The sequence below is a fragment of the Rattus norvegicus genome, chromosome 7 (genome assembly GCF_021556685.1).
Source record: "Rattus norvegicus strain SHRSP/BbbUtx chromosome 7, alternate assembly SHRSP_T2T, whole genome shotgun sequence".
Classification (NCBI taxonomy): domain Eukaryota; kingdom Metazoa; phylum Chordata; class Mammalia; order Rodentia; family Muridae; genus Rattus; species Rattus norvegicus.
In genome coordinates this window covers 84,164,329-84,189,061 of record NC_141540.1, presented here as the reverse complement: position 1 = coordinate 84,189,061, position 24,733 = coordinate 84,164,329, and the positions used below count along the sequence as shown (strand labels likewise).

General features: G+C 38.3%; 1 pseudogene; it reads left to right on the top strand.

Moving 5' to 3' along the window:
* Window positions 1-8,561: 8,561 nt before the first annotated feature.
* On the top strand, window positions 8,562-9,831 carry LOC148004783 (mortality factor 4-like protein 1 pseudogene; annotated as a pseudogene).
* Window positions 9,832-24,733: the final 14,902 nt, after the last annotated feature.

Here is a 24,733-nt window from a genome sequence, read left to right as displayed (position 1 = left end):
ATATGAGTGTGTCAGCTTCCTCTGGTACAAATGGCGAACTCCATTCCCAGGAACATATTTTCTCCCATGTTGGGGAGGCCTTTTTGAGGCATATAACTACAAACATATTAACAATCTTTGACATAAATAGCATGGTTGATTATCAGTAACTCCCATACTCTCATTCAAATAGTTTGAACACTGACCAGTTTTGATATAAATGGTAGTTGCTTCCCTTACCAAAGAAGAGCAAGAAATTTGAAATATGAAGGGAATCCTGTTTTTAAACTACAAGAAAATCAGACTAAAGCCAAAGAGTAAAGAAAGTATATGTTGAAACTAAAAATATGTTAAGAAAATGGGAGTAATAACTAATTCCTTAAAGAGATAGGTACATAAATCCCCCAAGACAATTCTTCCATGTAGCTCCTTTCAGACTCATTAAAAGCATGCCTTCTCCCTTCCCTGCACTTCTGCTGTTGGCCTGATGGATATTGCTTGTGCTGATACACATGTGCTCTCATTCTCTCTCAAATCCTTCCTTACTCACAGCTCCCCAACTCTGACTGTGCAAGGACTCCCAGGCCCTCACTGCAGAACCTGACAGCTTGCCTGACGTCTATATCAGAAAGCTTAATTTCCTCTATTCCTCTTTCTCTATCTTGTCTCCAGGGAGCCACTCTGCCTTTCTTATCTCTCTAGTTTTTCTTTCTATAACTCTGAATACATCATCCTTGAATTCCTTTCTGAATAAGTTTTAAAGTCCTTTATTGATTAAGTCCATAACTCTGCAAAAAGGGACTCTGTATCCTCCAAATGATACCTAAACTCCACCCTTCATAATTCATACCCAAGGGAGGCCCTAGATCTATTGAACAGGGGCTCTTTCACAGGGATGGTCATAGTCTAATGCTAGGACACTGCATACTCACCCAAAACCTAATTCTGACTGATGTTCCTTGTCCAGCTCACTGGGAAAGTTGCACAATGTGGGTGTGTGGGGAGAGATGCACTAGCTTATCTTCTGAAAATTTTGTAAGAATTGTACTTAATTGTATACACTTCTCAAAAGAAGCCTGGCTATATCTTTATTCTTCGTCACTTTCCCAACACTTGATAATGAATCTCTTCCTCTCAGTAAAGACAGACACAATGCAAAGCTCACATACTGGGAAACGTTTATCTGAGAGAAAGAAAAAATAACTTTCATCTATTGACGAAAACATTTATTCCATCTATAGGTCAGGCACCAGTATAAGTGATAAGGTTATTATCAAGAGTGAGACCGAGAAGAGGCCTGCCTTTGTGGAATTTGTATTTCAGAAGCAGAATCAAATAAACAGCCTTACTTCAGATGGTGATGATCTCTGCTCAAATAAAAACTGTAGGAGCAACAGCCGGGGGCAATCCAAGATGGAGGGACTCTTCAGAATGAAGGCCCAGGAAGTTCTCAAAAGATATAAAAGCTCAGCTCTATAAGACCCAAGGGAGAACGCTAAGAACTGAGATGACAGATGCTATATTAAAGAGTTCATAATTAATTATTAAATATCCTCGTAGAATTTTAGACAATGAATTAATATGATTGTATTTCCACTTATGAATGACAATAACACGGAGTTAAGAGTAGGGGAAACTTTGTAAACAAACAAGTTAGAATCAAGATCATGGTTGCCAATATACATGCAGAAATATGTCTGAGACTTGGAAAGGGTAAAGACATCTTGTATAGTAAAGTTCTGTATAATAATTTGCTTCTTCGAAAGAAAAATGCACAAAGTAAAGAACATAAGAAGAATGTGGTCTGCATGCTATTCTTTTTTGTTTCTCATTAGAACAATTGCTTTTTATTGTTAGAAATACATATTTAAAAGCATGTTCTACTTTTAATAATGATTGCTAATGGAAGGGTCCAGTATAGCCATTTGAGATCTGTGTAAGCAAGAGCCTTTCAATGGGTCTTCCACATGCTGCACTTAGAGCAACTCTAAAGGACATCCATTACCCAGCCCTCATCTGTGGCCAGGTAGGAACTCAGACTTTGTACGGCTAGAGAATTTAACAGTCTGTTTTTTTTAGAGATGTGAACTGTCCTGATTTTAAAGAGTTGGCAATGGATTCAAATTAACTAAACAAAGTAAAATGAAATGCTATGAGAATACAAATGGGGGAGGGGCAAAGGAAGAAGAGGGAGATGTCAAATGCTTCTTCAATGGATTCATTCTACAAGTTACCATTCTACTACGTCTGCCATGGGATCTCCATTACAACATCTTTTTATGATAAATCTAGATGATATTATGGTACTTGGATTGTAGAAAACATTATTCAAATCCAGAAAATGAAAATATTCCAGAGCTCTTAAAAACAAAAAAACCCAGAAGTGTTATTAACCAGAGCCCTGGAGTCCCTATGGAAAAGAGAGTTGGCTGTGGCAAGAGTGATTCTTAACCTCTTATATACTTTACAGTCTTCAAATTCTACACTGTGGGAACCTCAAAAAGAAAAAGAAAAGAAAAGAAAAGAAAAGGAAGAAAAAGCCAAACCTTTCTGTTGACTCCAAAGCGCTGTCAGCAAATGCCAGACCTAGCAGGCCCTTTGTATTATAGGGCTAAGGGTCCAAACAGCTGTAAATAGTTTATGCCAAGATCCTTACAAGTGTGACAAACACAGAGCATTCTAAGTGCCTCAGGGGGGCAATTAAAGCTAGGAGATCACAGATGACAATCTGAATACTGTGGCCACACCTCTTAGGGCTGACTGCCATGATGTTTTTTTCTATTCTCTCCTCATCAGAAATGAAGCTGGGGTTGGAAGTTACTTATACGTGGGGTTTCGTTTAATTTTGAGCAAAGGAATTTTGGACCTTCATAAGTCCTAAAAAGAAATGATTGCCTAGATGTTGAATTCATACATCTTTCTGTCTGTATCATCCTATATGATTTGCTCACACAGCTTTCTTCTAGATTTATTCAACCCACTGAAGACACCAAGAACATACTCACTTGTCAGAAACTACATTGCTACAGATGTGTAAGGGGCCTATATGGGAGCATCTTAAGTCCTGTTTTTATGATTTAGAAAGTCGTAATATTCTTGAATCTATGTATTGGTTTGATATTGATTTGATAATATGTTGTAATAAATTACTAGGAACATGGGGTTGGAAAAGCCAAAGTAATGCATGGCAATAGAGTGTTGCTATGAGTATTTGTCTAACTGTCAGCAGTTCTGATGCCTTAGAAACAATTAGTGTAATTGACATCCCTGCGGGACTTGGGCTGTATGTTATGTAAGGCAGAACAAAAAGCCAAAAACAAAAAAAAAAGACCAAAACAGAACATGCAAAGTCTAAGGATAGCTCAATCAATGGCATTTTACTCGGTAAGTAGGCATTCTAATTTTTCACTATTATTCATAATATAATAAGATTTCATAAAATATAGGATCAAAATCCTTAAAACATTAAGATCAAAGTCTTCAAATCAATTAATTATATGGCTTCTAAAATGATGTGACTTCCTATTGTTTCTTATTGTCAACATTTCCATTTGCTTAGCATTTATAACCAAATGCTTCTCTTCAAGAACAGTACTCCATAAAGGACAAAGTTGCAAAAGTAGAAAAATTATGATTTCTCAATTGTATATAAAACTCACACTAGTTAGAGATTACTGTTAGTCTACTTTTTAATCAATCAAATATATCTATGTTTATGATGAGAAACTGAGTATAAACTCAGACGATAATTAGGAATGAAACACCTGAATAAGATAAATTAGCAAACACCAGCAAGGACAAGAGTTTATACACATTAACTTTCTTTACATAATTGTGTAGGCAAATTCTTCATTTTGTTGTTTAGAATCCAAAAGCAAATGATAATCCTTGGCTATCTTTTGCTCCATGAAATAGCAAGAGATATCCAGCCAGTAATCAGTCAGCTTTGTGTTGTCTACTAATCTTGATCAGGGGGAAGTTTTGAACAAAACTGGGCCCACCCTACTGTTTGCCTTGCCAACTGCATCCTACTCTTCTGTCTTGCAAACAATGCTACAGGACTGTTTGGTGATAATCTCCCAACCCCAGCCCCAGGAGGTAAACTTAGTACCAGTCTCTGTAGATTATAGAGTCTCTATTCCTCTGGACCCAAAGGTGAGCACAGGATCCTGGCAAGAAAATGAGACATAAGAAGAATCTCTTTGGGTAAAGTATCTGCCAACTTCTTCGAGTTCTGGATGTATGTTAAAAAAGAAAGAACCAGAAGCCAAAAAGAGCAGATATTGTGGGTCAGTGCACGCCAAGCCTTTACTTTTAACACTAATGAGAAACAAATACAGTTTGGAAAGAGGAACATCTATGGAAGTAACCATTATACTTTTGTTAAAATTGACTACTCCGAGGCAGTCTTCTCTGATGCGCTCATCGATATTCATTTTATTGGTCTCTGGTAAGTTAAAGTGATCCTTCCAGTTTAATATGGTAAAATAATTAGGCACTGACTTCTTCCACTTACTGTGGTGCTAGCCAATCCATTCCTCAGAATCCCTGTAGATAAATGAAGAAAGCCATAGTATATGACTCATGGGACTGTTGTGTGCATAAATGAAACTCTGAGTAGGAAATATACTGCTGTGATCATTGGCTTTTGGTTATTTTGCTAAATAATTTTAATGAAAAATTTTGGCAGAACTGTGATCTATATTCAATAGCTAATTCTATTATCTATATAGCTAATAGTAAATCTGGGTAAAGCATAGATATAGAGAATTTCTCCCATGCCTAATACATATGTATAATTAATTTATTAATTAAATGAGTTAATTAAATGTAGAATATGTTACCTCAAATATAATTTAAAGTGAAACCTAGCAAAAAGACAAACTCTAAGTAAACTTTGCCATCATCATTTTCAATCAATAATTTTTTTCTCATTTTGATGATAAATAGAAACAGAAAGCACAGCTGAAATTGGCTTTTTCAACACCAGCCCTTTAAAAACAGCAATTATCACCATTGTAACTAGAAAGGATTGCATGCTTGGGAATATAAATCAGCACAAAACTGATTTTCTCTGTGCTTCACATAAGTCATTATGGGGAAATCAAATTTTTATGGTACAGAGATCCACATTTGGCAGCGATTTATGCATAGACTTTTACATACGTAACGAACTAATAATTTTAGTATGAACATCTCATTTAGAAACTGTAATTATTCTCCTTAGTGGTTCAGTTCCAAAGCCCAGTTCCCATTCTCTGGAATATTTTCTTTTAAATGGGATTAAATTCTGCCTTATTTGTATTTAGGCTTCATACTTTCATCTGTACTTAGATTAAAAAATTTACTTAAGGATTTTTTTTAATTTTGGCTTTAAAACTTTCATATAGGACTGGGTTTATGAAATGGAGTTTTCATTAGCTATAATAGGAAAAAGAAACTATGTACAGTATGGTTGTGAATATAGATTAGATGTCCTCATAAAAGTACTGCTAAAAGTACTGTCCTGGAGAATAATCTCTTTAAGCATGAGTAGTAATTTTTTTAGCAGTTTTTTACAATCTACATTACCAAATGATATTTGCATTTTGAAAAAGCAGCATTTTCCCCAATCTGTTAGTTGCTGTTTTGTCCTATTGACAGTGTCCTTTGACTTACAGAAGCTTTGCAATTTTATGAGGTCCCATTTGTCAATTCTTGATCTTAGAGCCTAAACCACTGCTGCTCTGTTCAGGAAATTTTCCCCAGTGCCCAGATGTTCGAGGTTCTACCCCACTTTTTTTTTCTGTAAGTTTGAGTGTATCTGGTTTTATGTAGAGGTCCTTGATCCACTTGGACTTGAGCTTTGTACAGGGTGATAAGAATGGATTGATTTGCATTATTCTACATGCTGACCTCCAGTTGAACCAGCACCATTTGTTGAAAATGCTATCTTTGTTCCATTGGATAGTATTAGCTCCTTTGTCAAAGATTAAGTGCCCATAGGTGTGTGGGTTCATTTCTGGGTCTTCAATTCTATTCCACTGATCTACCTGCCTGTCTCTGTACCAATACCATACAGTTTTTATCACTTTTGCTCTGTAATACACCTTGAGGTCAGGGATGGTGATTCCCCCAGAAGTTGTTTTATTGTTGAGGATAGTTTCCGGTATCCTGGTTTTTTGTTATCCCAAATGAATTTGGAAATTTCTCTTTCTAACTCTATGAAGAATTGAGTTGGAAGTTTGACGGAGATTTCATTGAATCTTACCAATCCTACATCCAATAGAGGGCTAATATCTAATATAGACAAAGGACTCAAGAAGTTAGACTCCAAAGAATCAAATTACCCTATTAAAAATTGGGGTACAGAGCTAAACAAAGAGTTCTCAATTTAGGAATATTGAATGGCTGAGAAGCATCTAAAGAAATGTTCAATATCCTTAGTTAGTCAGCAGGGAAATGAAAACCAAAACAACCCTGAGATTTCACCTCACACCAGTCAGAATGACTAAGATCAAAAAATCAGGTGACAACAGATGTGGAGAAAGAGGAACACTCCTCCATTGTTGATGGGATTGCAAGCTGTATAACCACTCAAAATCAGTCTGGAGGTTCCTCAGAAAATTGGACATAGCACTATCTGAGGACCTAGTTATACCACTTCTGGGCATATACACAAAAGATGCTCCAACATATAACAAGGACACATACATGCTCCACTATGTTCATAGCAGCCTTATTTATAATAGCCAGAAGCTGGAAACAACTCAGATGTCCTTCAACAGAGGAATGGATACAGAAAATGTGGTACATTTACACAATGGAGTACTACTCAGCTATTAAAAACAATGACTTCATGAAATTCATAGGCAAATGGATGGAACTAGAAAATATAATCCTGAGTGAGTTAACCCAAACACACACACACACACACACACACACACACACACACACAAACCACACGTGGTATATACTCAACTGATAAGTGGATATTACCCAAGATATAATCCACAGAACACATGAATCTCAAGAAGAAGGACAACCAAAGTGTGGATGCTTCAGTCCTTCTTTGAAGGGGGAAAATATTCACAGTAGGAAATATGAATTTGGAGCAGAGACTGAAGAAAAGGCCGTCTAGAAACTGCCCCACCTGGGGTGCCAACTCATATGCAGCGACCAAACCCAGACAATATTGCTGATGCCAAGACGTGCAAGCTGACAGGAGCCTGATATAACTGTCTCCTGAGAGGCTCTGCCAGAGCATGACAGTACAAAAGCTCACAGCCAACCATTGAACTAAAAGCAGGGTCCCCAATGGAGGAGCTAAAGAAAGGATTGAAGGAGCTGGAGGGGTTTAGCCTTAGAAGAATAACAATACCAACCCACCAGAGCGCCCAGGGACTAAACCACCATCCAAAGAGTACACATGGACAGACCCATGGCTCCAACTGCATATGTAGTAGAGGATGGCCTTGTTGGGTATCAGTGGAAGAAGTCCTTGGTATTGCCAAGGCTCAATGCCCCAGAATGTCAGGGCGTGGAGTTGGGAAAGGGTGGGTGGGTTGGTGAGGGTACACCCTCATAGAAGCAGGAGGAGGGGAATGGGATAGAGGGTTTATGGACAGAAACTGGGAAAGAGGATAACATTTGAAATGTAAACAAAAATTATCCAATAAAAAAAGGATTTTCATATTAATTCATTCTTATAAAAAGATTATTTTTAGCTGATCTAGCTCTCCATTTTTGAATGTCTTATTTTTGTTCCTACATTCCCTCTTCCACCTGTCCTAGAGTAATAAATCCTAAATTTATGACCAATCATTTGAACATTCTTATTAATATGTTATGCATAAATTTCATATGTAAAACTTAAGGCCTTTTTGACTGGTTTTATTGTATCTTGTTTTGTCATATTTTACTGTTGACTATTGGAGGCCTGCTTCTTTTTTTCCATTTATTGATTTATGCATTTATTTATTCATTTTACATCCAGATTGATGCCCCACCATCCTAGTATCCCCTTCACACAATCCCTCTCCGATTTCCTCTTCTCCTCCTCTGAAAGTGTGTCCCCATACTCCCTCTGGTGTATCAAGTTTCTGTAAGGCTAGGCACAGCATGTGCTCTCCCACTGACGCTGGGCAGTCCACTAAGGGGAATGGATTCCATAGACAAGTAAGATCTTTAGGGAGAATCCACATGAAGGTTGAACTGTAAATCTGCTATATATGTGCAGGGGTTAATGTCCAACCTGAGCATGTTCTTTGGTTGGTGGCTCAGAGTCTCTGAGAGCTCCTAAGGGCCCAGGTTATTTGACTCTGTTGACCTTCTGAGAGTTCCTAGACCCTTTGGAACTAACAATCTTACCCCCAACTCTCCATCAGAATCTCCGAGCTCCATCCACTGTTTGATTGTGGCTTTTTGTATCAGTTTCAGTCAGATGCTCCGAGAGCCTCCCAGAGGACAGTTTTGCTAGGCTCCTGGCAGCAAGCATAGGAGAGTATCATTAAGAGTGTCAGGGATTGGGAATTGGGTGGGGTAGAGAGTAGGGGTGGTAGTCAGGGGTGGTAGGAGAAGGTTAAGTGTTGAATTGCTTATAAATGGCACCCAAGCAGGACCCGAAGCCTAAATTCCAGGAGGGCAAGCAAGTGCTGTGCTTTCATGGGCCTCTTCTTTAGGAAGCAAAGTGTGTAAAGACTGCCGTAAAGGACAAACAAGTGAAGTATTTTATCCATTTCAGTGGTTGGAATAAAAAATGGGGATGAATGGGTGCCAGAAAGCAGAGTACTCAAATACGTGGGCACTAATTTGCAGAAACAGCGAGAACTTCAAAAGGCCAATCAGGAACAACATGCAGAGGGCAAGACGAGAGGGCAAGACGATGTCTCCAGGGAAGAGGACATCTGGTCTGCAACAGAAAAATGGTGCAGTGAAAACAAAAAAAGAACAAACAAAGAAAACACCTGGAAACGGAGATGGTGGCAGTACCAGTAAGACACCTCAGCCTCCTAGGAAGAAGAGAGCCTGGGTACATCCGACCGTTGAAAAGGAAGGAACATCCATGAACGGAGTTGAATTAAAGTGACAATTCCTGAGGGGCTGAAACCATGGCTTGTGGATGACTGGGACTTGATCGCCAGACAAAAGCAGCTGTTTTTATCTTCCTGCCAAGAAGAACGTGGATTCCATTTTGGAGAATTATATAAATTATAAGAAGTCTTGAGGAGATACAGATAATAAGGAGAATGTTGTTAATGAGGTTGTGGCAGGGATAAAGGAGTACTTTGATGCAATGTTGGGCAGTCAGCTATTCTACAAATTTGAAAGACCACAGTATGCTGATATCCGGCCTATCTCTCTTGGATGCACGCATGCCCCAAGTGTATGGAGAGCCACAGTTACTGAGATTATTAGTGCGAATTGCAGTGATGTTGCCCGATGCACCTCTAAATGAGAAAAGCCTGGCTTTATTACTGAACTATCTACATGATTTCCTCAAGTACCTAGCGAAGAATTCTGCAACTCTGTTCAGTGCCAGTGATTATGAAGTGGCTCCTCCCGAGTACCATCGGAAAGCCGTGTGTGGAGCGCTCTCTCTCTCTCTCTCTCTCTCTCTCTCTCTCTCTCTCTCTCTCTCTCCTCTCTCTCGTGCTTGGATCTCTGTAAACAGTTTGGTTCTTAGTCATTCTCTTGTACAAATGATGTACTTTGAAGTATAACAGAGTTGATGTTTGTTTTCTGTTTGATTTTAAACAGAGGAAAAAAAAAAGGAGTAACTGTTCCTTCTTTCTTTCTTTTTTTCATTTCAAAGTTTCTACCAGTGTATCAGTGATGGACAACAGAGAGACACGCTGTGGAGTGTTTGCCTAGTTGGCAACGCTGCTTTTGAATGCTGGTGGTTCTGTTCCTTTGACACTGCCCACTTTTATAATGTGTTAATGCTCTATGACAAAACGCTCTGATTCCTAGTGCCAAGGTTCCCTTCAGTGCACATAACTGAACACTCATCCATCTGTGCTCTCTTTGTTTAAGTGGTGCTTAAAGAGCCTGCCCTTTGCAAGTCATCCATGTTGTTCCTTAAGCATTTTATCCTTGCTCAACAGTGAAAGAACAGTGGCTTGTTTTCATGGTTTTTGTATTTGTGTCTAATGCACGTTTTAACATGATAGGCGCAATGTATTGTGTAGCTACAATTTTATAAAAACGTCAGTCTTGTAGTTGTTTTTCAGCTCTTCAATAAATTTTTTCTTTCAATTTCAAAACAACAGCAACGAAAGAGTGTCAGGGATTGGTGCGTGCCTACAGGATGGGTCTCAGATTGAGCCAGTTTTATGTAGGCCACGCTCTCAGTCACTGCTCCATCTTTTCCCCTGCATTTCATTTAGACAGGACAAACTAGGGATCAAAAGTTTCCTGAGTGGGTTTCTTCTTTTATCCCTCCACTAAGGGTCCTGCCTTGCTACAGGAGATGGCCTCTTCACGCCCCATGTCTCTACTGTTAGGCATCTCTGCTAAGGTCAATAACATCGACTCATGGGAGCCTCCCTACCTCCTAGGTCTCTGGTACTTCCTAGAGATCCCCCATCTCCTAGCAGATGCAGACTTCCATCCATTCTACTGGCCCTCTGGCCCTCTCTCCCGTCTCTCCCCACACCTGATACTGACCCTCCTATTATCCCCTCTCCGATCCAGTTTCCTCCCTCCGTCTGCCTCCTATGACTAGTTTATTCCCCCTCCTATGCGAGGTTAAAGCATCCTCAATTGGGCCTCCCTTCTTGGGTCTGTGGAGTGCATCACTTTTCTACAGAGAAAATGGAGTGGAGTAAATATCCGGCAGGAGTATGGGGAAAACTAATATATCCATTAGGACGCTTGCCTAAATAGTAGTAGAAAAAAAAGTAAGATGAAGTGTTGCGCTTAGAGTCTGTCTTTCAGATGCCTTGAGATGCCGTTGCGTTGACTCCTGCTGTTATTCCACGCCACCTTGACTATCTCGCCTGTCTTAAGTGTGTACGTTATGGTCTTAGCTCTACACAAGCAGCACTGCAGATCGATCTTATAGCTTTCTGGTTTTCTCTGACGTTTAGTACTATTGCCATTTGCTTTCCTAACATTTTATATAATCTACACCTACATAAGATTCTGACCAAAACCAAATGAATCAAAACACTAAGTAAATGCAAAGATAATGAGTCCACCAATAAAAAGTAATTGGAATAAATATCTGTGTGTGTTCATCTCTCCCCCCTTCATTGATTTCATAGCTTTAGTATAATTTCCCTCGTGCCATTGTGTCCTTACTGACTGTATACTTGATATTATCTGTTATTTGTTCAATGTGTTTTGAATTCTCATTCATAGTACTCTTTGTTCTATCATAACCACCACAGTTTGGATGAATATGATTCCTTCTACTTTATACCTAAAAAAATGTATGAGTCTTTGTCAAATATGCAATATTAGCTCTTAGCACTGCCAGCATTGTTGACCCTTATTTCTTTTTCATATTCTGGAATTATTTGGGGCAGGGGTTGTTTGTTATCTTTAAAATTGTTGAAGAAAATCATCAAGATTTTGTGGCATAAGGACAAACAACTTGGAATGTTATGTTCCCATCATGTTACACTGTCCAAATTCCTAAAGGGGAGTTGGGAAATTTTAAAAAGTTTTTCTCAATCTTTGAAACTTCAGTGAAGAAAACACATCATCAGAATATTGAAGGCATTAAGGAAGAAAGGCTTTCAGAGGGATTATAAAGATTACTTGGCTTTATTTTATAAAATAAAAACTAGCATGTACTGTAATAAGTCAAAATCATTGTGTATGGACTTAATTGTGTACTTCTTCAATTTGTACCCCAAATAATCTTAGTCATAATACAATGCCGCTAATTAATAATAATTAAGGTGGGTTTGTGTTTGTTTGTTTGTTTGTTTGTTTGTTTGTTTGTTTGCTGCTTTGAGATAACTTCTCACTGTGTTGTTCCGGTTGAGCTGAAACTGGTCGAGCTAAGTAGACCCAGCTGACTTTGAACTCACAGAAAAGAACCTGACTCTGTTGCCTGTATGCTAAGGTAAAGACATATGCTACCTGCCTCACATGGTCTCATTTTTTATAGAGATAAGTAAATTCTGTAATGATTATAGAAGCATTATTATGCAAGTCAATGTTTAGGGGAATTTTTATTTATTTCTATATCTCTAAATATATTGCTTTAAAAAATTATCTACTGCTACCTTGCTGTTGTACTTTAGCAAATCAATATCCTTTGTCTTATCATCTCTTCAGCTATACACTTGTTTCTCATCCCTAACCTTTCTGCTGCCATTTCAGTTATTCATTGGTTTCCCTGGCTTTGTAGGAGAACCAGGAGGAGAAAAAGAAGGGGCAGAATGAGGAAGGAGAAGCCTCCAGGGTTTAGGTGTGAATAAATCATGGCTCTGAGGGCTGAACAATAGGAATTAAGAGCAGCCCTGATGAAACATAGTAGTAACACAGGGGTTTTGATAGGAAACTAGATTCTAACAACATAAGAGATAGTTATCTGCCCAGCTCTTGTGCTGTTTAAGGTTTATTGACAATATAAAGGTTGTGTACATCTTTTATCTGGGAACTAAATGGCCAAAGGTAGGGTGGAAACCCTGGGTCAGGATTAAATAATTTCTACAACACATTTTTCATTTTGGATTGAGAATATATATTCTGTATCATGTGTAGAAATGACATCATGTTTTTATTTTTTTAGGGACTCACTACTAAGAAATTTTCTGAGTTACAGACAAGATTCTGAAATTAAGTTCTAAGAATCATTGAAACTATTAAGAAAATGGAGACTTGTAGAAACAGATATAATGTATTTTTCTAACAATGAGATGAACATGATTCTTTAGGATACATAAGTAATTCTACTTATGTTAGAATGTTAGTGATATATTTAGGTTTCAAGTTGACAGGAGGTAGATTTAAGATAACTTATCTTTATTGTTGAATGATTAGACTTATGTCACTTCAAAGGAAAGTCTCTGAATATGCTGTAAGGATGCTTTCCAAGAAATCTGACAGAAGTGAGCAGACCTACCCTGTACTTTCCATCGCAAGGATGAAAATACTCTAATGAGATATTTGGGCCCCTCCAATTATGAAACTACTAAAATAATAGGCCTCCCACCAGACTGAAATTTACCCAGGAATCTCACTCAGAGGGAAAATTTGTCTCTCAGGAAAAAATTTCACAGTTATAACAAGACATCAGATTGCCAGAGTCTGCAACCAGAACCATGATGGTGGTCAGGACTACACCTTGACCAGGACTGCTTTGTTATTTTCTGGATATTATAATACTGGTGCACTCCTGAACTCACAGTAGCCGTGGTTGCCTTCACAAGATCAAGTCAGTCTATGTTACAGCATGTGGAGCTGTTTACCAACCCATACCTTTAACTAACGAGTTATGAAAAGTTGATGGCTTCTAGGTGAGGGAGAGTCAGTTTAAGAGTGAGGATCCAGGTAAGTTGATCATATTCCAAGATGCTATTATACCCATGAATTTATTCATGGGTAGCACCAAAAAAACTCCATGGGTTATTTAATGAAGTTAGTGGGTAAGGAGATGGAGTGCACCTAGAAGAACATAGGGGCATAAATAAGGCAAATGTGATAAAAATAAATTCTATGAATTTATATAAATATATATGAATATATGAAATTTATATAAATTTCAAGGAATTAATAAAATAATATATTTTAAAAAGAGCACAAGAATTTTGTGAGGAATAATGACAGGAAAGAGGGAAAATTGAAGACTGAGTAGTGTATAATGTTGGGGTATGGGAATTATGCCTCCAGTATAGGATAACTCAAATTAAACTCCATTTATACATGGATATGTATATATTTCAGGAAGCTTCTAAAGTACTAAGCTTTCAGGTGGCATTTCAAAGGTCCTTAGTGTCAGTTAATCACATGCTTCCTCCTCTTACCTGCCCTCCCATATCCCTACCAATTTATCCCTTAATGCTTGTATTTTTCATTTCTAAGCATGCTATATTATTTTCAGTGTACATGATCTTCACAAATGTTAAGGTTATTATTGATTATCAGTCTTTGTTCTCACAGCATATGTTATGTGTCCTCCAATAACTGTCATTTTTTTCTTTTCTTATTTCCTATATACCCATAGAGAAAGTCTTTTCTCTCACACATGTTTAAAATCTTGAAATCTGCTCTTGACCAACACTTGACAAGTAGGTTTGAGTGTGAGGTGTAATTACCAGCTGTTGTCATCACAATAGAATAACTTCATAAGGCTATTTTGCTGATATATTTCCAATTGCAAGATTTTACACACTATTTTCTCTCTTTCTTTCTTTCTTTTTTTTTTTCCTTATGAAGTAATAAACCTCAGAATTTTATGTTAGACTGGAACCATTTACCAGCTGCACTGCAAAGAGGAGGGGCCTCTAATTGCTTTTCAGACACACTTCTGCCTATAATCGCCTCATTCGAGCCACCAATTCCAAAGAGAAGGGAACTCTGTGAAGCAAATTGGGTTATATACGTATTATATCTACTACTGGCTTGATAATTAGCATTCTCATTTACCAAATCATTACCGCCTAAAGAACTGCTTAACAGCTTCAAGAATCTTTTATTAATTTTACACCTGTTTTCTTTTATATGGGATCTATTGTTCAATACAAATTCATTTTCTCATCCTTTTTGGTAGAGCTGGGAAGAAGCTAAAATTGGGTATGTATGTTCATTTATCTCATTTTTTAGGTTTTCTAGGATCCACATGGAGTTCCCTATCCCCTAATTTTCGGAGAAATCTCATAAAAAATAGAAAATTTAAGAGATATTTTAAATCTCCCACTTCATTCGTGTTCATCTAAATTATCCGATTTGTAAACCATTTTATTCTTTAGGCTTCGAAGATTAACCTTGGTACTTAGACTTTGTACACTGAAGACATGAGGCATCTTTGGAAATGGAAAGAAAGACAGAGCAGCTTACTTATCAGTAATTTACTTCTCTACTCCACATAGATTATTTCTTAAAACATAAAGCAAAGGCCAAAGAATCGGGACAGGGAAAAAATCAATTAAAAGCAGAGAAACAGCAGATTCCTGGTAGCAGTTCAATGTTTCCTTTACTCTATAAATTACATTTGTATCCTCCCCAGCTACATGTATCAATAATAAATTACCGTTTTCCCCCAAATAAGTTAAATTGAATTTCTGTCTCTTAGTACTGAAAACATTCTGATTAATCCCATAAACTACTACTAGTTTTCTGGTGCTAGATTTAGGGAATGATTTTCATCATCACATCATAATAGGGACATTTATATCAACCTTGGTGTTTCTGTCCTGTAAAAGGAGCCTCATCATTGGCTTATGTGTTAATGTCTTGATCGCCAAGTGATGGGTCTCAACAATTGAGACATGACTGAATACTGAAAGTTTTGATCTAATCCGTGTCCTCATAAGTTCAGGATATCATAGCATGAGGAGCTTTGGAGAAAAACTTTGTTAGATCTTCAGTGAACAGAATAGTTAGTGGAACAGTGTCATTAGGAACCATATCTTACCCTTCCCCTGTCTGCCTCTATCTCTCTCAAGTCAGAGTAGACTCTGTAGCCACACCATTTTACCATCAAAGTAATATTCCTCTCACCCAAGGCTCAAAGAAAAGGGTCTGGGCAGCCTTAGGTTGATACCTCTGAAAGTAAATCGTCCTTTTTAAGTTAGGCTTCTTGTTTATTCTGTCATAGCAATGAAAATTATTATAATACCGTTCCCAAATAAACCGAATAATTACTGCACACATCGGCAAAATGTATCTGCATTTAAAGACCCCTTCTATTTCCATTGTTCATCTTTTTTTCAAATTTCCATGAACTAAATTATTTGGTCTCTTAAAATCAAAATTTTCTAGAACTCTTTTTCAAGATCATATGACTGCTTTTTCTTATCTTTCTAGCCAATATAGAAATAACTTGTCTAGAAATTGTTAAACTAAGAATTACAACTCAATAGCCAAACATTGGACCAAGGTCAGGAAGCCTTGTGGAACAGTTGGGGCTAGGATTGAGGAACCTAGAAAGGATAGGAACTCTGTTGGAAGAAGACCAACAGAGTCAACTAAATGGACCCTTGGAGATATAAAAGTCTGAGCTACCAACCAAAGAGCATACACAGGCTGGACCTAAGCCTTCCTGCCACATATGTAGCAGATGTGCAGCTTGGTCTTCATGCAGGTTCCCCAACAAATGAAGTGGGGGCTATCCCTGGATTTATTGCCTGCCTGTGGATCCTCTTCCCCTAACTGGGCTGCCTATAACTTTTTGGCACTCAAAATATAGACTATAACTCGCTACTCTTTTATGTGGGAGAGGATGTGCCTAGTCCTTCAATGACTTGAGATACCAGGGTGGGTTGATGGAAGTCATGGATAAGGAGAGAACCTCTTCCATCTCAGAGGTGAAGGGGAGAGGTGGGGCAAGGCCATGTGAGGTAGGGACTGGGAGGAGAGGCATAGCTGTGATCTGGGTGTAAGCTGAATAAATAATGTAACAAAAATAATCACAGCAGCCTTAGTCTTTACAGTAAATTGGAAAACTGGGTCTCTAGCGTGCGTGTGTTTGTGTGTGTGTGTGTGTGTGTGTGTGTGTGTGTGTGTGTGTGCGTGCGTGCGCGCGCGCGCGCGCACGCGCTCTTTGCCTTCCAAATGTATGATCTTATTGGAAACACTATGAAACTTTTGAGACATTGTTTCCCATGCCTTTAACAGTCTCAATTTGATAATTAAAATTAACCTGATCATATAATGACAATATGTGTATCTGTTTGAGGATCATAGACAGAGTTCCAAAAGTTATGAAAATAATTCTTTCAATCTTTGTTTTCAAATTTCTAGAACTAATATCTCGAGGACTTACATCTCAGCAGCTGCAGCAAATGTCACATACACAATGGCCTATGCAGTGCTGACCAGCACTCACGTCATTGCCTTGGCTTTTCAGTACTCAGAATATAGACTATAACCCAGTATTCTTTTATGCCTTTCTCTTTCTGCTTCCTGTGTTCTCAGTCATTATGAAAATCTTTCTGTTTATAATTGGATTCAAGGTCCCCCAAGCATCAATCTTAAGCACTCACAGCAAATTTTGACATTTTTACATTTTCTCATGTAAAATAAAAACTTTAAGGAAGGAGACAAAATTTTCAATGAAAACAAAATAAAATGGTAAATATAAATATATCACCAACTCAATTCTACCCCAATGATGGGGATAATATCACTATAAATGTAGATGAGAGCCTCTTGTACTCACCTGCAAAAGTAATGGAACTGGCTGCCTATAAAACTTACTTTTTAAGCAGTCAGCACTTTGGCTTCAGATAATCTCTACCATATATCATATTTCCATCTCATCTCTGTTTGCTAATGCTCTAGGCCTGAGTGTTCAGAAAATGGCCCTGATGTACATAAGCACACCGCAAAGACCTCATTTATGTGATATAAATAAGTACTTTCATTACAAAGTCAGGTACCCTAAGGTGCTCTCCTAACAATCCCAGTGAAGCTAAGTTGTTGAACGTCTAAGTAACAGATCTGTGTATTACTTCTATCCACACCTACCACTCCCCACAGCATCTCTGCAGAGCAGACCAGTTTGGTGCATTTTTATGTCATGAAGCTCAGTCTTCAGTGTAACAAGTTGATCGCTAAGATATTCGGAATATTTGGGAATCTGTCAGTGAACTTAACTTCAAGGTCTTAGGAGTAATCACTGAATGGAACTTGATAGATACATTGTGTCACTGGCACATTGGTTTCCAGAAGATGGAATGGAACTGAACACACAGCAGTGTGTCCAATACAGTTCCTCTTACATTAACAGGATTTAACACATACCTTCAAAAATCAGTCATTGATTTAAGATAGTACATGGTTTCTGTTGTTTTTGTTTTAACTTTCCACTGGTTAAAAGAACTGATTTTGTATGTCTGAAAATATTTAAGTTAATAAAAATATATCCAGTACTATCATTTGCTATTAAAGCAATTCAAAGAATGTGCACATGCAGAAAAATTTGTCCTTTCCACATGGCTTAAGTTGCTGGCAAAATAAAGCTAAATAATTTGTGTTTAAAAACATGATGTGAGTCAGTGCCTTCCAGGTTGGTTATTTTTATTTTAAATTTATTGAAATAATTATGAGCAGAAGATGAATGCTGGACTGCTGCACTTGAAAATATGACTCCCAAACAATTCATAGAGTGAGGACTACATGCAAAAGTGACTTCCCAGGACAAAAACACTCTCAGAGTTTTATGTTACATTAAGGGTTTTAATATGATATTGTTGCTAGAAAACTTTCCCATGTACTTCCTTACACTTTGATGGTTTTCTTATTTTTGGAAAATGTAATTAAGCAAGAAAATGAAATAGAAAAATAAGCTGTTTTCAAAGGTAGAGGTAGTATCTACAAATGGTTAGTTACCTCTCTAGTTGGCTCCAAAAGGGAAAATCAAGAATAACTGAACATTGGTTAAAATGATAATAACAATAATAGTTATAATAATAATAATAATAGATTTCCTATACACATTTAAAAGTACTTTAAGTTTAAACAGAGAAAAACTGCAATTCTTAGTAGAAACCAAGAATTAGAGACACTGTTTAAGAAGCAAAACCATTAAAGTATGCTGAAGATATCAATCAGGAATCCTTTCTAAAAATATTTAAGTATTGTTATTTCATTTACCTCCAATCTATGAGGTTAACTCTAATTCCAATTAGAAAGTGTTTTTTAAAAAAAAGTGACCCAGATCCCGTGGGAGGGAGAGCTAGACCTTCAGAGAGGCGGACACGCCTGGGGGACCAGAGGAGACTACACTCTGCCACATACGGACGCCAGAGGAAAGCACCGGACGCCATCTGGAACCCTAATGCACAGAGGCTCCCAGAAAGATCGGCACAGATCTTCCCTGTTGCTGCCACAGCGGAGAGGACTCAGGCAGTACCCCACGAGCAAACTTGAGCCTTGGAACCGCAGGTAGGACCAACTTTTCCCCTTCAAGAAACCTGCCTGGTGAACTCTGGACACACAGAAGCAAAATTCCTCTAGGACCGGGCACTTCCTCTGTTTACCGGAAGTCCCACACCCGCGGATCCCAGCCCGCAGCGGCTCTCTGCTCCCAGACCCCGTGGGAGAGAGACCTCACCGCCTGATCAGGTGGGCACTCCTGAGGCTGCAGAGCGGAGGCAGACCACCAACACTGCCCACCCCTGCCCACATCCCTGGCCCAAGAGGCAACTGTATAAGGCCTCTGGGTTCCCGTAGGGGAGGGCCCAGGAGCGGCAGGACCCCTGCGCCTGAGACACCGTCAGAACCTGAAGGAAAAGACCGGATAAACAGTTCTCTGCACCCAAATCCGGTGGGGGGGGGGGGGGAGAGCTAAACCTTCACAGAGGCAGACACGCCTGGGAAACCAGAAGAGACTGCACTCTGCGCACATCCAGACGCCAGAGGAAAACACCGGACGCCATCTGGAACCCTGGTGCACGGAGGCTCCCGGAAAGAGCGGCCCAGATCTTCCCGGTTGCTGCCACAGTGGAGAGGACTTAGGCAGTACCCCACGAGCAAACTTGAGCCTTGGAACCGCAGGTAGGACCAACTTTTCCCCTGCAAGAAACCTGCCTGGTGAACTCAAGACACAGGCCCACAGGAACAGCTGAAGACCTGTAGAGAGGAAAAACTACACGCCCGAAAGCAGAACACTCTGTCCCCATAACTGGCTGAAAGAAAACAGGAAAACAGGTCTACAGCACTCCTGACACACAGGCTTATAGAACAGTCTAGCCACGGTCAGAAATAGCAGAACAAAGTAACACTAGAGATAATCTGATGGCGAGAGGCAAGCGCAGGAACCCAAGCAACAGAAACCAAGACTACATGGCATCATCGGAGCCGAATTCTCCCACCAAAATAAACATGGAATATCCAAACACACCAGAAAAGCAAGATCTAGTTTCAAAATCGTATTTGATCATGATGCTGGAGGACTTCAAGAAAGACGTGGAGAACTCCCTTAGAGAACAAGTAGAAGCCTACAGAGAGGAATCGCAAAAATGCCTGAAAGAATTCCAGGAAAACATAAATAAACAAGTAGAAACCCATAGAGAGGAGACACAAAAATCCCTGAAAGAATTCCAGGAAAACACAATCAAACACAAATGGAAATAGAAGCAATCAAGAAAGAACACATGGAAACAACCCTGGACATAGAAAATCAAAAGAAAAGACAAGGAGCTGTAGATACAAGCTTCACCAACAGAATACAAGAGATGGAAGAGAGAATCTCAGGAGCAGAAGATTCCATAGAAATCATTGACTCAACTGTCAAAGATAATGTAAAGCAGAAAAAGGTACTGGTCCAAAACATACAGGAAATCCAGGACTCAATGAGAAGATCAAACCTAAGGATAATAGGTATAGAAGAGAGTGAAGACTCCCAGCTCAAAGGACCAGTAAATATCTTCAACAAAATCATAGGAGAAAACTTCCCTAACCTAAAAAAAGAGATACCCATAGGCATACAAGAAGCCTACAGAACTCCAAATAGATTGGACCAGAAAAGAAACACCTCCCGTCACATAATAGTCAAAATACCAAACGCACAAAATAAAGAAAGAATATTAAAAGCAGTAAGGGAAAAAGGTCAAGTAACATATAAAGGCAGACCTATCAGAATCACACCAGACTTCTCGCCAGAAACTATGAAGGCCAGAAGATCCTGGACAGATGTCATACAGACCCTAAGAGAACACAAATGCCAGCCCAGGTTACTGTATCCTGCAAAACTCTCAATTAACATAGATGGAGAAACCAAGATATTCCATGACAAAACCAAATTTACACAATATCTTTCTACAAATCCAGCACTACAAAGGATAATAAAGGGTAAAGCCCAACATAAGGAGGCAAGCTATACCCTAGAAGAAGCAAGAAACTAATCATCCTGGCAACAAAACAAAGAGAAGAAAAGCACACAAACATAACCTCACATCCAAATATGAATATAACAGGAAGCAATAATCACTATTCCTTAATATCTCTCAACATCAATGGCCTCAACTCCCCAATAAAAAGACATAGATTAACAAACTGGATATGCAATGAGGACCCTGCATTCTGCTGCCTACAGGAAACACACCTCAGAGACAAAGACAGACACTACCTCAGAGTGAAAGGCTGGAAAACAACTTTCCAAGCAAATGGTCAGAAGAAGCAAGCTGGAGTAGCCATTCTAATATCAAATAAAATCAATTTTCAACTAAAAGTCATCAAAAAAGATAAGGAAGGACACTTCATATTCATCAAAGGAAAAATCCACCAAGATGAACTCTCAATCCTCATCTTCAGTTGGTTTATATACAAGTGTGCAATTTCTAGGCTTGAAAGTAAAATGATTCTATCGGGTGCTAGATAGAGGAGCCTTATTTTTTATTATGGCAGCTTGCTATTTTTGTAACATGGTGATTTGGTTGAACAAAATAAAGTACAGTAGTAACTGATCTCCCCTTCTTCCTGGATGAGTGAGGAGATGATTAAATGTTGATGTCAGCATCCTTGAGCATATTCAGATGAGCTTCTGCTTCTGTTGAAAAGGATGCTGTGTTTGATTGTGGTCCGAAGCTTTGAAGCACTACTTGGCATCTCCTTCCTTGGAGGTCTCACTGTTTAAACATAACAGATTTGATAGCTTGTTGGTAAGGTGAGGTCCAGCTTGTCTCCACTAGGTCATCTTCATGTGAATCCGGTGGTTATACGGTTTTGTTCTAGGGATATTTCATTTTTTTAATAACGGTTTTAGCTGACATTCATGGAGAGAATGAATCCTTAGAACTGTGCCACTAGTGAAAGGAAATCCTGTCTAGAGTATGTTTCTTTACAAAGCTGTGTCACACCATCCTTTGGGCCCTCTGCTGGAAAAGTAGAATCAAGTCTCAAATAATGCCTTTTAAATTGTATCCTCTAGTATTATAGATGTAGGACAGTACTGTATCATACCTCTGTGGATGTAAAATAGCTTGTACCTGCTTTATGATACGTAGTAGTGACCGTGCTTTATCAGAGCTGTTTTTAATGATGTTGCTCAGAATGTTTTCTTTCCAGATGATGATTGAGAAGCTAATTTTTAAAAAAAATGGTGCCAGGTACCACAAGAGTAACAGAACTGTGCTGTTTTCTCGGGTTTTGTTTTTTTACTTTTTTTTTTAATGGAGTGTGCTGGATGTCTCTACAGTTTTGTTCAGATGACTGCAGAACCTGGAAAAGCTGTTGCTGCTGTTGATGCATAACACACTGCTATTATTGGTCTTTTTATATAAATATAAATATATATATATACAGATATATAATTTGAATTTTTTGAAACTTTAGCTGTGCTGTCAACTTTGGAAAAAAGTATCCCCGTTTACTGTGTTGAGTTGGCACTGTACAGAAATTAACAGCCATATTGGTCTAGAAATGTTGAACTTAAGTTTTTTCCATTTGTACAGGGGTAACACACTGTATTAAATATGTAAGGTCTTATCTACGTGGGTTTGATTACAAAAACTAATAAAGTATTCTCTAAATTTAAAAAAAAAAGAAGTACAGATTAAAATAATTATATAGTTGGGGGTCCTTACAATATGAGGAACTGTATTAAAGTGTTCACAGCATTAAAAAAAAAAAGAGGCTTCTTATCGTGCTCATCCTGGTCTTTCAACTTTGTGTTATGTGAGGACCTAGTAAGGTCTTCATCAAATACCTACCTGTATCTTGACCTTGAGCTCCTAGCCTCTAGAGTCATGAGAAAAGAGAAGAGATATTCATTGTCTTTGTAAAACATGTGGTCTTGTTATCCCACAAGAATGAAAGTGGACTGCATTAGTCATTTTGAAACAAGAAAGAATGGAAGAAAACTCTCCCAGCATGCAGAGAGGCTTTCAACTGCTTTCATGCTCCTCCCTTGGAGAAGCAGAAAGATGGGAAGAAAGGAAAGCCCCCATGTGTTACGGTGGCTTTGGTCATGTGAACATGTCAGTAGAACTTGGACACCCTGCTGGAGCATTTGTGAAGAAGAAAGACATTAGTGCTTGTGGATCTCTGGCATTTCTGGTCAACACTTAACCGCGTCAGTAGTGAACTAACAGACCTCCATGGCCACTGCCTGGCCTCGTTAGCCCTGGCACGGTGTGTATGCGGCACCTAGAGGCAAGCCTTTCCTCTGAGAGGATGGCAGTGAACTCAGACAGCGTACATGCTTTTGGAAACAGAGCTATCAACAGAGTTTCACTCATTGTTCTATCTCTAGACAAAAAAAGATTTATGTTTTGACCAGCACTTGACTTGGAAAATAAGCATCCAGAAGAATGTAAAGGAAGACGACTACAGAGGTGTATGCTTGCTGTCAATAGAAACACTCTGTATTTATTCATTTAAAATACTACTGGTGTAATGTTTCTAGTTGGGGTCTTTAATGTGTGCCAAGACCTAAGCAGTTGAATGGATGAAACCAAACCGTTTTCTTGCTGTTTCCTGTGCTGGTCAACAGCAGCTGCCACTGATAAAAGCAGCATATAGAAGCTGTGTCTACTGCTGTATAACCCTCCGACCCTCTGCAGTGACCTTGAATAAATTTTGTTCTAGATAGTAAAAAAAAAAGTATGTGGCATATATTATATGCATTGTATTACCAAGGAAAGTGTAAATTTAGAAAATATTAAACAGATAACATTGCTAAATTTAAAATATCATACAACTATATAGTAGAAAAATAGTACAATACTAAAACAATAAAAAAAATCAGTGTCCTATGTTAGAAAGTATTGAGTATATTTAGGAATTCAGAATAATTGTTGAGAAAACACTTATTAGTCAATAAATTGTGGTTTAACGACTAGCTAGACATTTGGAAACTAATTAAGCTAGATTCCTACCTAACTTGTTATCCTGAAATAGATTCCAGATGGATAAAATATTAAACTTAAGCCATAAAAGTAGCCTAAAAAGAACTTTGATAACTGTCTTTAACAAACTTACAATAGCAAAGCCTTTAAAGGGTGACACATAGTTGGAATTCCAAGGAGAAAGGCTTATCATTCTAAACACCTACAAACAACATTTACTCTTCGCATCCAATAATGTCAAAGGTACACAGCCAAAATGTACAAGACTAGTATGGTAAACAGAAGCCTAATTTCTCCCATAAAAAAATAGAAAAACTTTAAACAATACATTTTATTTTGAATTCCTGGAAACTCAGTAGCAAGTGGACAAAATACTCAGCTCTTGGCCACAGAAGAAACTACTCCTTACATAAGCCTGTGAGATGAGCCCGTTATCACTTAGTTTTACAAGTACAAAATTAAAGAGAACTACAGCAAGCAGTTTCTGTAAACACAGATTGATATTTGGTATCATGAGTGCATACAGGGAAAGATGAAAAGAACATTGATGGAGAATAAAGTAGTGTGCCTTCTTTAATGTAATTTATACTTAAGTATAACAATATAGTATAATTTACATTTGAGTATAACAGTATAAATTGCCCCTGATGTTAGCAATTTCACTGCAGCAATTAAGCAACATATAAATTCAAAAATGTCCAAAGGTACATATTCATGCAAACATTTAAAATATCTAATTGGCAGAATTGTAGCCTTGTGGGCTATTAAAACACTTCCACACCTACTGAAACAGTTCCTACACTGAG